Below are 12,500 nucleotides of genomic sequence, written 5' to 3'. Positions count from 1 at the left end.
AGCCCTGCACCCCCAGACACCCAGGGACCATCGACACAATCAATGCTCCTTCAACCCCTGAGCCCTGCACCCCAGGGTCCATCGACACAATCAATGTTCCTACAACCCCTGAGCCCTGCACCCCCAGACACCCAGGGACCATCGACACAATCAATGTTCCTACAACCCCTGAGCCATGCACCCCAGACACCCAGGGACCATCGACACAATCAATGCTCCTTCAACCCCTGAGCCCTGCACCCCCAGACACCCAGGGACCATTGACACAATCAATGCTCCTACAACCCCTGAGCCCTGCACCCCCAGACACCCAGGGTCCATCGACACAATCAATGTTCCTACAACCCCTGAGCCCTGCACCCCCAGGGTCCATCGACACAATCAATGTTCCTACAACCCCTGAGCCCTGCACCCCCAGACACCCAGGGACCATCGACACAATCAATGTTCCTACAACCCCTGAGCCATGCACCCCCAGACACCCAGGGACCATCGACACAATCAATGCTCCTTCAACCCCTGAGCCCTGCACCCCCAGACACCCAGGGACCATTGACACAATCAATGCTCCTACAACCCCTGAGCCCTGCACCCCCAGACACCCAGGGACCATCGACACAATCAATGCTCCTTCAACCCTGAGCCCTGCACCCCCAGGGTCCATCGACACAATCAATGTTCCTACAACCCCTGAGCCCTGCACCCCCAGACACCCAGGGTCCATCGACACAATCAATGCTCCTACAACCCCTGCACCCCCAGACACCCAGGGACCATCGACACAATCAATGCTCCTTCAACCCCTGAGCCCTGCACCCCCAGGGTCCATCGACACAATCAATGTTCCTACAACCCCTGAGCCCTGCACCCCCAGACACCCAGGGACCATCGACACAATCAATGTTCCTACAACCCCTGAGCCATGCACCCCCAGACACCCAGGGACCATCGACACAATCAATGCTCCTTCAACCCCTGAGCCCTGCACCCCCAGACACCCAGGGTCCATCGACACAATCAATGTTCCTACAACCCCTGAGCCATGCACCCCCAGACACCCAGGGACCATCGACACAATCAATGCTCCTTCAACCCCTGAGCCCTGCACCCCCAGACACCCAGGGACCATCGACACAATCAATGCTCCTTCAACCCCTGAGCCCTGCACCCCCAGGGTCCATCGACACAATCAATGTTCCTACAACCCCTGAGCCCTGCACCCCCAGACACCCAGGGACCATCGACACAATCAATGTTCCTACAACCCCTGAGCCATGCACCCCAGACACCCAGGGACCATCGACACAATCAATGCTCCTTCAACCCCTGAGCCCTGCACCCCCAGACACCCAGGGTCCATCGACACAATCAATGTTCCTACAACCCCTGAGCCATGCACCCCCAGACACCCAGGGACCATCGACACAATCAATGCTCCTTCAACCCCTGAGCCCTGCACCCCCAGACACCCAGGGACCATCGACACAATCAATGTTCCTACAACCCCTGAGCCCTGCACCCCCAGACACCCAGGGACCATCGACACAATCAATGCTCCTTCAACCCCTGAGCCCTGCACCCCCAGACACCCAGGGTCCATCGACACAATCAATGTTCCTACAACCCCTGAGCCCTGCACCCCCAGGGTCCATCGACACAATCAATGTTCCTACAACCCCTGAGCCCTGCACCCCCAGACACCCAGGGTTCATCGACACAATCAATGTTCCTACAACCCCTGAGCCCTGCACCCCCAGACACCCAGGGTCCATCGACACAATCAATGTTCCTACAACCCCTGAGCCCTGCACCCCCAGACACCCAGGGACCATCGACACAATCAATGTTCCTACAACCCCTGAGCCCTGCACCCCCAGACACCCAGGGTCCATCGACACAATCAATGTTCCTACAACCCCTGAGCCCTGCACCCCCAGACACCCAGGGTCCATCGACACAATCAATGTTCCTACAACCCCTGAGCCCTGCACCCCCAGACACCCAGGGTCCATCGACACAATCAATGTTCCTACAACCCCTGAGCCCTGCACCCCCAGACACCCAGGGTCCATCGACACAATCAATGTTCCTACAACCCCTGAGCCCTGCACCCCCAGACACCCAGGGTCCATCGACACAATCAATGCTCCTTCAACCCCTGAGCCCTGCACCCCCAGACACCCAGGGTCCATCGACACAATCAATGCTCCTTCAACCCCTGAGCCCTGCACCCCCAGACACCCAGGGACCATCGACACAATCAATGTTCCTACAACCCCTGAGCCCTGCACCCCCAGACACCCAGGGACCATCGACACAATCAATGCTCCTTCAACCCCTGAGCCCTGCACCCCCAGACACCCAGGGTCCATCGACACAATCAATGTTCCTACAACCCCTGAGCCCTGCACCCCCAGACACCCAGGGACCATCGACACAATCAATGTTCCTACAACCCCTGAGCCCTGCACCCCCAGACACCCAGGGTCCATCGACACAATCAATGTTCCTACAACCCCTGAGCCCTGCACCCCCAGACACCCAGGGACCATCGACACAATCAATGCTCCTTCAACCCCTGAGCCCTGCACCCCCAGACACCCAGGGTCCATCGACACAATCAATGTTCCTACAACCCCTGAGCCCTGCACCCCCAGACACCCAGGGTCCATCGACACAATCAATGCTCCTTCAACCCCTGAGCCCTGCACCCCCAGACACCCAGGGTCCATCGACACAATCAATGCTCCTTCAACCCCTGAGCCCTGCACCCCCAGACACCCAGGGTCCATTCTCAGTTGGTAAACAGTTCAATCTCATCCATATGTTCCTAAATATTATTCAAGGAGAGGGTGTGGATCTAGTAATTTATATATAAAACTGTCACACTGATTCAATGAATCATATTCTGACCCGAGACCTTTACTATTTGCATCATTTATGTATCTGGTTGGTAGATCTGGTTGGCCCCACACTGGCCTTTGCGGGATAAGATTTAATGCATATGAGGCAACAAAACTGCACTCACACTGACTGCCCTCAGGTTTGCTTTGTAGTCTGTACATTATCATCCCTGTACTGCACATCTCATTTCTTCTGCCTTTATACACTGAAGAAAAATATATACGCAACATGTAAAGTGTTGGTCGCATGTTTCATGAACTGAAATAAAAGATTGCAGAAATGTTCCATACGCACAAAAGTTTATTTCTCCAAAATGTTGTGCACAAATGTGTTTACATCCCTGTTAGTGAGCATTTCTCCTTTGCCAAGATAATCCATCCACCTGACAGATGTGGCATATCAAGAAGCTGATTAAACAGCATGATCATTACACAGGTGCACCTTGTGCTGGAGACAATAGAAGGCCGCTCTAAAATGTGCAGTTTTGTCACACAACACAATGCCAGAGCTGTTGCCAGAGAATTGAATGTTCATTCCTCTACCATAAGCCGCCTCCAGCGTCGTTTTAGAGAATATGGCAGTATGTCCAATCAGCCTCACAACCACAGACTATGTGTAACCACGCCAGTCCAGGACCTCCACATTCGGCTTCTTCACCTGTGGGATCGTCTGAGACCAGCCACTTGGGCAGCTGATGAAACTGAGGAGTATTTCTGTCTGTAATAAAGCCCTTTTGTTGGGAAAAACTCATTATGATTGGCCGGTCCTGGTTCCCCAGTGGGTGGGCCTATGGCTGTGCTCCTGCCCAGTCATGTGGAATCCTTAGTTGACGGTCTAATTTATCTATTTTAATTGACACATTTCGTTATATGAACTGTAACTCAGTAAAATCATTGACATGTTTGCATGTTGCGTTTATATTTTTGGTCAGTATATTTTCCCAGGGACGAGAAAAGACACAGAGCACAACCAGCGCATACCTGAACTTCACGAGGGAGACCAAGGCCTCATACCTGGAGACACTTGAGACCCAGCATCAGCAGCAGGATGAGCACTTCAATCAGCTGCGTGAAGATGAGGCAGCAGCCAGCCAGGGCAGCAAACAGGACCGCCAGGGCAGCAAACAGGACAGCCAGGGCAGCAAACAGGACAGCCAGGGCAGCAAACAGGACAGCCAGGGCAGCAAACAGGACAGCCAGGGCAGCAAACAGGACCGCCAGGGCAGCAAACAGGACAGCCAGGGCAGCAAACAGGACACCCAGGGCAGCAAACAGGACAGCCAGGGTGGCTCAGGTGGCCCAGATCGCCTCGTTTAACAGCTTCATAGCTGTATTTGGACAGATTGTCCAGGCCATAAAAGGATGTCAGACACCAGCAGCAGACACAAGACTAAACTGGCTGAAGTTCTTACGTAAACTACTTAATTTTTTATTCACTTACTTTTCCACTACATCAAAAGCATTCTGAATGTGGTTTCAATTACTGTTTATACATTATTTAGCCTACTGTTAAACAATGAAAATTATGTACATTTTGCAGATTTTGGAGCAATACACTTCTTAAATATGCTTACTTGTTGATTTGAAATGTAGGAAATAAAGATTAGGCATACTGTGATTGACACACTTTAATGAAACAACAAATCAAACACGAGCATAGCGAACATAGACAAAACTATTGTAGTAGGGTCTTCCCAGGGGGTAGAAAACTCAACTTCTAAGAACATACATGATGTCTAAATGTTAAATCAGCATAAGGGAGTAAATTAGTAGGTTAATAATCCTCAAAGGTAAAATCATGAGATGGGGGGTGCAGTAACCAAAAAAGGGAGACAACCACTGAGATAAGGGACCAGGCTTGGTCTGTCATGCTAGTAGTTCTGTTGTTGCTGCTTTGCTGTCCAAACTGTGTTGGTAGAGTTGGGTGCTAAAGGGTGTTGGTAGAGTTGGGTGCTAAAGAGTGTTGGTAGAGTTGGGTGCTAAAGGGTGTTGGTAGAGTTGGGTGCTAAAGGGTGTTGGTAGAGTTGGGTGCTAAAGAGTGTTGGTAGAGTTGGGTGCTAAAGGGTGTTGGTAGAGTTGGGTGCTAAAGGGTGTTGGTAGAGTTGGGTGCTAAAGGGTGTTGGTAGAGTTGGGTCCTAAAGGGTGTTGGTAGAGTTGGGTGCTAAAGGGTGTTGTTAGAGTTGGGTGCTAAAGGGTGTTGGTAGAGTTGGGTGCTAAAGGGTGTTGGTAGAGTTGGGTGCTAAAGGGTGTTGGTAGAGTTGGGTGCTAAAGGGTGTTGGTAGAGTTGGGTGCTAAAGGGTGTTGGTAAAGTTGGGTGCTAAAGGGTGTTGGTAGAGTTGGGTGCTAAAGGGTGTTGGTAGAGTTGGGTGCTAAAGGGTGTTGGTAGAGTTGGGTGCTAAAGGGTGTTGGTAGAGTTGGGTGCTAAAGAGTGTTGGTACAGTTGGGTGCTAAAGGGTCTTGGTAGAGTTGCGTGCTAAAGGGTGTTGGTGGAGTTGGGTGCTAAAGGGTGTTGGTAGAGTTGGGTGCTAAAGGGTGTTGGTGGAGTTGGGTGCTAAAGGGTGTTGGTAGAGTTGGGTGCTAAAGGGTGTTGGTAGAGTTGGGTGCTAAAGAGTGTTGGTAGAGTTGGGTGCTAAAGGGTGTTGTAAGAGTTGGGTGCTAAAGGGTGTTGGTAGAGTTGGGTGCTAAAGGGTGTTGGTAGAGTTGGGTGCTAAAGGGTGTTGTAAGAGTTGGTGCTAAAGAGTGTTGGTAGAGTTGGGTGCTAAAGGGTGTTGGTAGAGTTGGGTGCTAAAGGGTGTTGGTAGAGTTGGGTGCTAACGAGTGTTGGTAGAGCTGCTGGTAAATTGCGTCATCTATTGCTGTCTTAAAATCGTCACTAGCAGTTTTTCCCGATAATTAAACCTAGTCCTGTTTCCAGCTCCTTGGCAAATGGAAAACAACTATGAACCAACAAGGCTAGTTTGTGTTGGTTCCGGTTCGGCCCGACACGGTTTGGTTCCTCTAGTGAAATTGCACCAATAGAGACAAGTCGGTTCTCCCAGAGACGCGGCAGGAGTCATGGAGAGCTAGAGAGACTCCAGTGGGGTCCAGCAGGGTTCCAGCAGCAGGTGTGATCTACATATCCTCCTCAATCATTGATTTGATCTTGTTGCATAACAGAACAGAACTTTCTACATCACATTGGAACGTCCCTCAACCACCCAACACACACACACATCTGATATTACAAACACTGCAGGAGGTATAGAAGAAGCGTTAAGGTGGACCATAGCTAGCCCACTGGGCACACACTGGTCGAATCAACGTTGTTTCAACATAATTTGTCAACGTATTGTGACGTGGAATCAACGTGGAAAATACATTGGATTTGAAAAAAGTCAACCATTTCCAGCAGCATTGTAAAGATTGAAATGATGATTATACAGGTTGTTACATCAATCTAATTTCAACATAATCATCAGAACTATGTATACATTGAAATTGCGAGGACAATTCCACATAGAAATGTAAAAAATATTTTTCATCCTATATTCAATATATATTGGGTGGCTGAAATGACGTTGAATTTATTATTTCATTCTACATTATATTTGACCTTTTTAAAATATTGATAGTAACATTTTTTTGAATATATTTTCTACATAGATTCCACGTCGCAATACATTGTCAAATTACATTGAACCAACATTGATTCAACCAGTATGTGGCCAGTGGGCGTTTAGCGATGGTCCACCTCAAAGTGGGAGGTTCCTTCCAAAGCCTTCTCAGTGAGGACACCAGTTCCAGCCAAATCCCAAACCTATTAGAATGGCTGCAGTATATACACTATATAACTGATATCCAAAACATACAACTCACACAACAAAAGCAGTAAACGGTGTCATATACCCAGAAGACTCTCAGCGCGACACTGTGCACACATCTTTAATGGCAGTGGGAGGGCGAGAGAGTTGGACGTTTAAGAAGCGTGGCTGTCAAGTGACCATATGGTGTTCGACAAGTTCTGACATGTTGGCCCACTCTGATTTGATGTGATTATGTGAGGCTTCATTAGACAGCCTGCTCCTGTCGGACATTAGAAATATAGCAGGTCCAGTTCTGGCTGTTTCATTTGTTTCCTATTCGATAAATAATACAGATTCATGTCATTTCAGCCTCAGCAGGCCACCCATGTTGTTGTTGTTGTAGTGTGTGTGGCCCTCAGACCCATCTCTGCCCAGTGTAGGCAGTATAGGCAGAACCATCTCCCTTTCCTATGTAATGCACACTGTCACACGCCCTGGCCAGAGTAACACACACACACTGTATATAGACGTTTTATACTGTATCATTGACTGTATGTTTGTAAATTCCATGTGTAACTGTGTTGTCGTATGTGTTGCACTGGTTTGCTTTATTCTTGGCCAGGTCGCAGTTGTAAATGAGAACTTGTTCTCAACAAGCCTACCTGGTTAAGTAAAGGTGAAATATATATACAGTATATATTTTTTTAAATAATCACACACACACACACACACACACACACACACACACACACACACACACACACACACACACACACACACACACACACACACACACACACACACACACACACACACACACACACACACACACACACACACACACACACTAGTCCAGCAGGGCATACATAACACACATACAATAGTCCAGCAGGGCATACATAACACACATACAGTAGTCCAGCAGGGCATACATAACACACATACAGTAGTCCAGCAGGGCATACATAACACACATACAGTAGTCCAGCAGGGCATACATAACACACATACAGTAGTCCAGCAGGGCATACATAACACACATACAGTAGTCCAGCAGGGCATACATAACACACATACAGTAGTCCAGCAGGGCATACATAACACACATACAGTAGTCCAGCAGGGCATACATAACACACATACAGTAGTCCAGCAGGGCATACATAACACACATACAGTAGTCCAGCAGGGCATACATAACACACATACAGTAGTCCAGCAGCATACATAACACACATACAGTAGTCCAGCAGCATACATAACACACATACAGTAGTCCAGCAGCATACATAACACACATACAGTAGTCCAGCAGCATACATAACACACATACAGTAGTCCAGCAGCATACATAACACACATACAGTAGTCCAGCAGCATACATAACACACATACAGTAGTCCAGCAGGGCATACATAACACACATACAGTAGTCCAGCAGCATACATAACACACATACAGTAGTCCAGCAGCATACATAACACACATACAGTAGTCCAGCAGCATACATAACACACATACAGTAGTCCAGCAGCATACATAACACACATACAGTAGTCCAGCAGCATACATAACACACATACAGTAGTCCAGCAGCATACATAACACACATACAGTAGTCCAGCAGCATACATAAAACACATACAGTAGTCCAGCAGCATACATAACACACATACAGTAGTCCAGCAGGGCATACATAACACACATACAGTAGTCCAGCAGCATACATAACACACATACAGTAGTCCAGCAGCATACATAACACACATACAGTAGTCCAGCAGCATACATAACACACATACAGTAGTCCAGCAGCATATATAACACACATACAGTAGTCCAGCAGCATACATAAAACACATACAGTAGTCCAGCAGCATACATAACACACATACAGTAGTCCAGCAGGGCATACATAACACACATACAGTAGTCCAGCAGCATACATAACACACATACAGTAGTCCAGCAGCATACATAACACACATACAGTAGTCCAGCAGCATACATAACACACATACAGTAGTCCAGCAGCATACATAACACACATACAGTAGTCCAGCAGCATACATAACACACATACAGTAGTCCAGCAGCATACATAACACACATACAGTAGTCCAGCAGGGCATACATAACACACATACAGTAGTCCAGCAGCATACATAACACACCTACAGTAGTCCAGCAGCATACATAACACACATACAGTAGTCCAGCAGCATACATAACACACATACAGTAGTCCAGCAGGGCATACATAACACACATACAGTAGTCCAGCAGCATACATAACACACATACAGTAGTCCAGCAGCATACATAACACACATACAGTAGTCCAGCAGCATACATAACACACATACAGTAGTCCAGCAGCATACATAACACACATACAGTAGTCCAGCAGCATACATAACACACATACAGTAGTCCAGCAGGGCATACATAACACACATACAGTAGTCCAGCAGGGCATACATAACACACATACAGTAGTCCAGCAGCATACATAACACACATACAGTAGTCCAGCAGCATACATAACACACATACAGTAGTCCAGCAGCATACATAACACACATACAGTAGTCCAGCAGCATAACATAATGCACATACAGTAGTCCAGGTTTTGTTTATTCACTTTGTTAGTTTGTTCTCGTGTTCAGTTTAATAAAAGTCATGAACACTCACCACGCTGCACTTTGGTCCGATTCTTCCTCATCAGACGACGACTGTTACACACAGACATTACCCCCAATGGTAACATTACACAGACATTACCCCCAATGGTAACATTACACAGACATTACCCCCAATGGTAACATTACACAGACATTACCCCCAATGGTAACATTATACAGACATTACCCCCAATGGTAACATTATACAGACATTACCCCCAATGATAACATTACACAGGCATTACCCCCAATGATAACATTATACAGACATTACCCCCAATGGTAACATTACACAGACATTACCCCCAATGGTAACATTACACAGACATTACCCCCAATGGTAACAGTATACAGACATTACCACTAATGATAACATTATACAGACATTACCCCCAATGGTAACATTATACAGACATGACCCCCAATGGTAACATTATACAGACATGACCCCCAATGGTAACATTATACAGACATTACCACTAATGATAACATTACACAGACATTACCCCTAATGATAACATTACACAGACATTACCCCTAATGATAACATTACACAGACATTACCACTAATGATAACATTATACAGACATTACCACTAATGATAACATTATACAGACATTACCCCCAATGGTAACATTACACAGACATTACCACTAATGATAACATTATACAGACATTACCCCTAATGATAACATTACACAGACATTACCACTAATGATAACATTATACAGACATTACCCCTAATGATAACATTACACAGACATTACCCCTAATGATAACATTACACAGACATTACCACTAATGATAACATTACACAGACATTACCACTAATGATAACATTATACAGACATTACCACTAATGATAACATTATACAGACATTACCACTAATGATAACATTACACAGACATTACCCCTAATGATAACATTACACAGACATTACCACTAATGATAACATTACACAGACATTACCCCTAATGATAACATTACACAGACATTACCACTAATGATAACATTATACAGACATGACCCCCAATGGTAACATTATACAGACATTACCCCCAATGGTAACATTACACAGACATTACCCCCAATGGTAACATTACACAGACATTACCCCCAATGATAACATTACACAGACATTACCCCCAATGGTAACATTATACAGACATTACCACTAATGATAACATTACACAGACATTACCCCCAATGGTAACATTATACAGACATTACCCCCAATGGTAACATTACATAGACATTACCCCCAATGGTAACATTACACAGACATTACCCCCAATGGTAACATTACACAGACATTACCCCCAATGGTAACATTACACAGACATTACCCCCAATGGTAACATTACACAGACATTACCCCCAATGGTAACATTACACAGACATTACCCCCAATGGTAACATTACACAGACATTACCACTAATGATAACATTACACAGACATTACCCTCAATGGTAACATTACACAGACATTACCACTAATGATAACATTACACAGACATTACCCCCAATGGTAACATTATACAGACATTACCACAAATGACAACATTACACAGACATTACCCCCAATGGTAACATTACACAGACATTACCACTAATGATAACATTACACAGACATTACCCCCAATGGTAACATTATACAGACATTACCACTAATGATAACATTACACAGACATTACCCCCAATGGTAACATTATACAGACATTACCACTAATGATAACATTACACAGACATTACCCCCAATGGTAACATTATACAGACATTACAACTAATAATAACATTATACAGACATGACCCCCAATGGTAACATTATACAGACATTACCACTAATGATAACATTACACAGACATTACCCTTAATGGTAACATTATACAGACATTACCACTAATGGTAACATTATACAGACATTACCACTAATGATAACATTACACAGACATGACCCCCAATGGTAACATTATACAGACATGACCCCCAATGGTAACATTATACAGACATTACCCCTAATGATAACATTACACAGACATTACCCTTAATGGTAACATTATACAGACATTACCACTAATGGTAACATTATACAGACATTACCACTAATGATAACATTACATAGACATTACCCCCAATGGTAACATTATACAGACATTACCCCTAATGGTAACATTACACAGACATTACCCTTAATGGTAACATTATACAGACATTACCCTTAATGGTAACATTATACAGACATTACCCCCAATGGTACCATTATACAGACATTACCACTAATGATAACATTACACAGACATTACCCCCAATGGTAACATTATACAGACATTACCCCCAATGGTAACATTATACAGACATTACCACTAATGATAACATTACACAGACATGACCCTTAATGGTAACATTACACAGACATGACCCCCAATGGTAACATTACACAGACATTACCCCTAATGGTAACATTACACAGACATGACCCCCAATGGTAACATTATACAGACAATACCCAATGGTAACATTACACAGACATTACCCAATGTTAACATTATACAGACATTAATAATGATATAATATAATAATAATATATCCCATTTAGCAGACGCTTTTGTCCAAAGCGACTTACAAGTCGGCTGGGGCCACTACTTTTACATATGGGTGGTCCCAGCGGGAATCGAACCCACGACGCTTGGCGTTGCAAGCGCCATGCTCTACTGACTGAGCCACACAGGACCCCATTACCCAATGGTAACGTGTGTTCTGTTGTTTTCTCATAGTAAAAGCATTATACAGACATCAACCTCAATGCTAAGGGTGGTTTGTTGTTTTCTCATAGTAAAAACATTATACAGACATCAACCTCAATGGTCAGGGTGGTTTGTTGTTTTCGCATAGTAAAAACATTATACAGACATCAACCTCAATGGTCAGGGTGGTTTATTGTTTTCGCATAGTAAAAACATTATACAGACATCAACCTCAATGGTCAGGGTGGTTTGTTGTTTTCTCATAGTAAAAACATTATACAGACATCAACCTCAATGGTCAGGGTGGTTTGTTGTTTTCGCATAGTAAAAACATTATACAGACATCAACCTCAATGGTCAGGGTGGTTTGTTGTTTTCTCATAGTA

The sequence above is a fragment of the Oncorhynchus masou genome, unplaced genomic scaffold (assembly GCF_036934945.1).
Source record: "Oncorhynchus masou masou isolate Uvic2021 unplaced genomic scaffold, UVic_Omas_1.1 unplaced_scaffold_6003, whole genome shotgun sequence".
Taxonomy (NCBI): Eukaryota; Metazoa; Chordata; class Actinopteri; order Salmoniformes; family Salmonidae; genus Oncorhynchus; species Oncorhynchus masou.
This window is presented reverse-complemented; position numbering follows the sequence as displayed.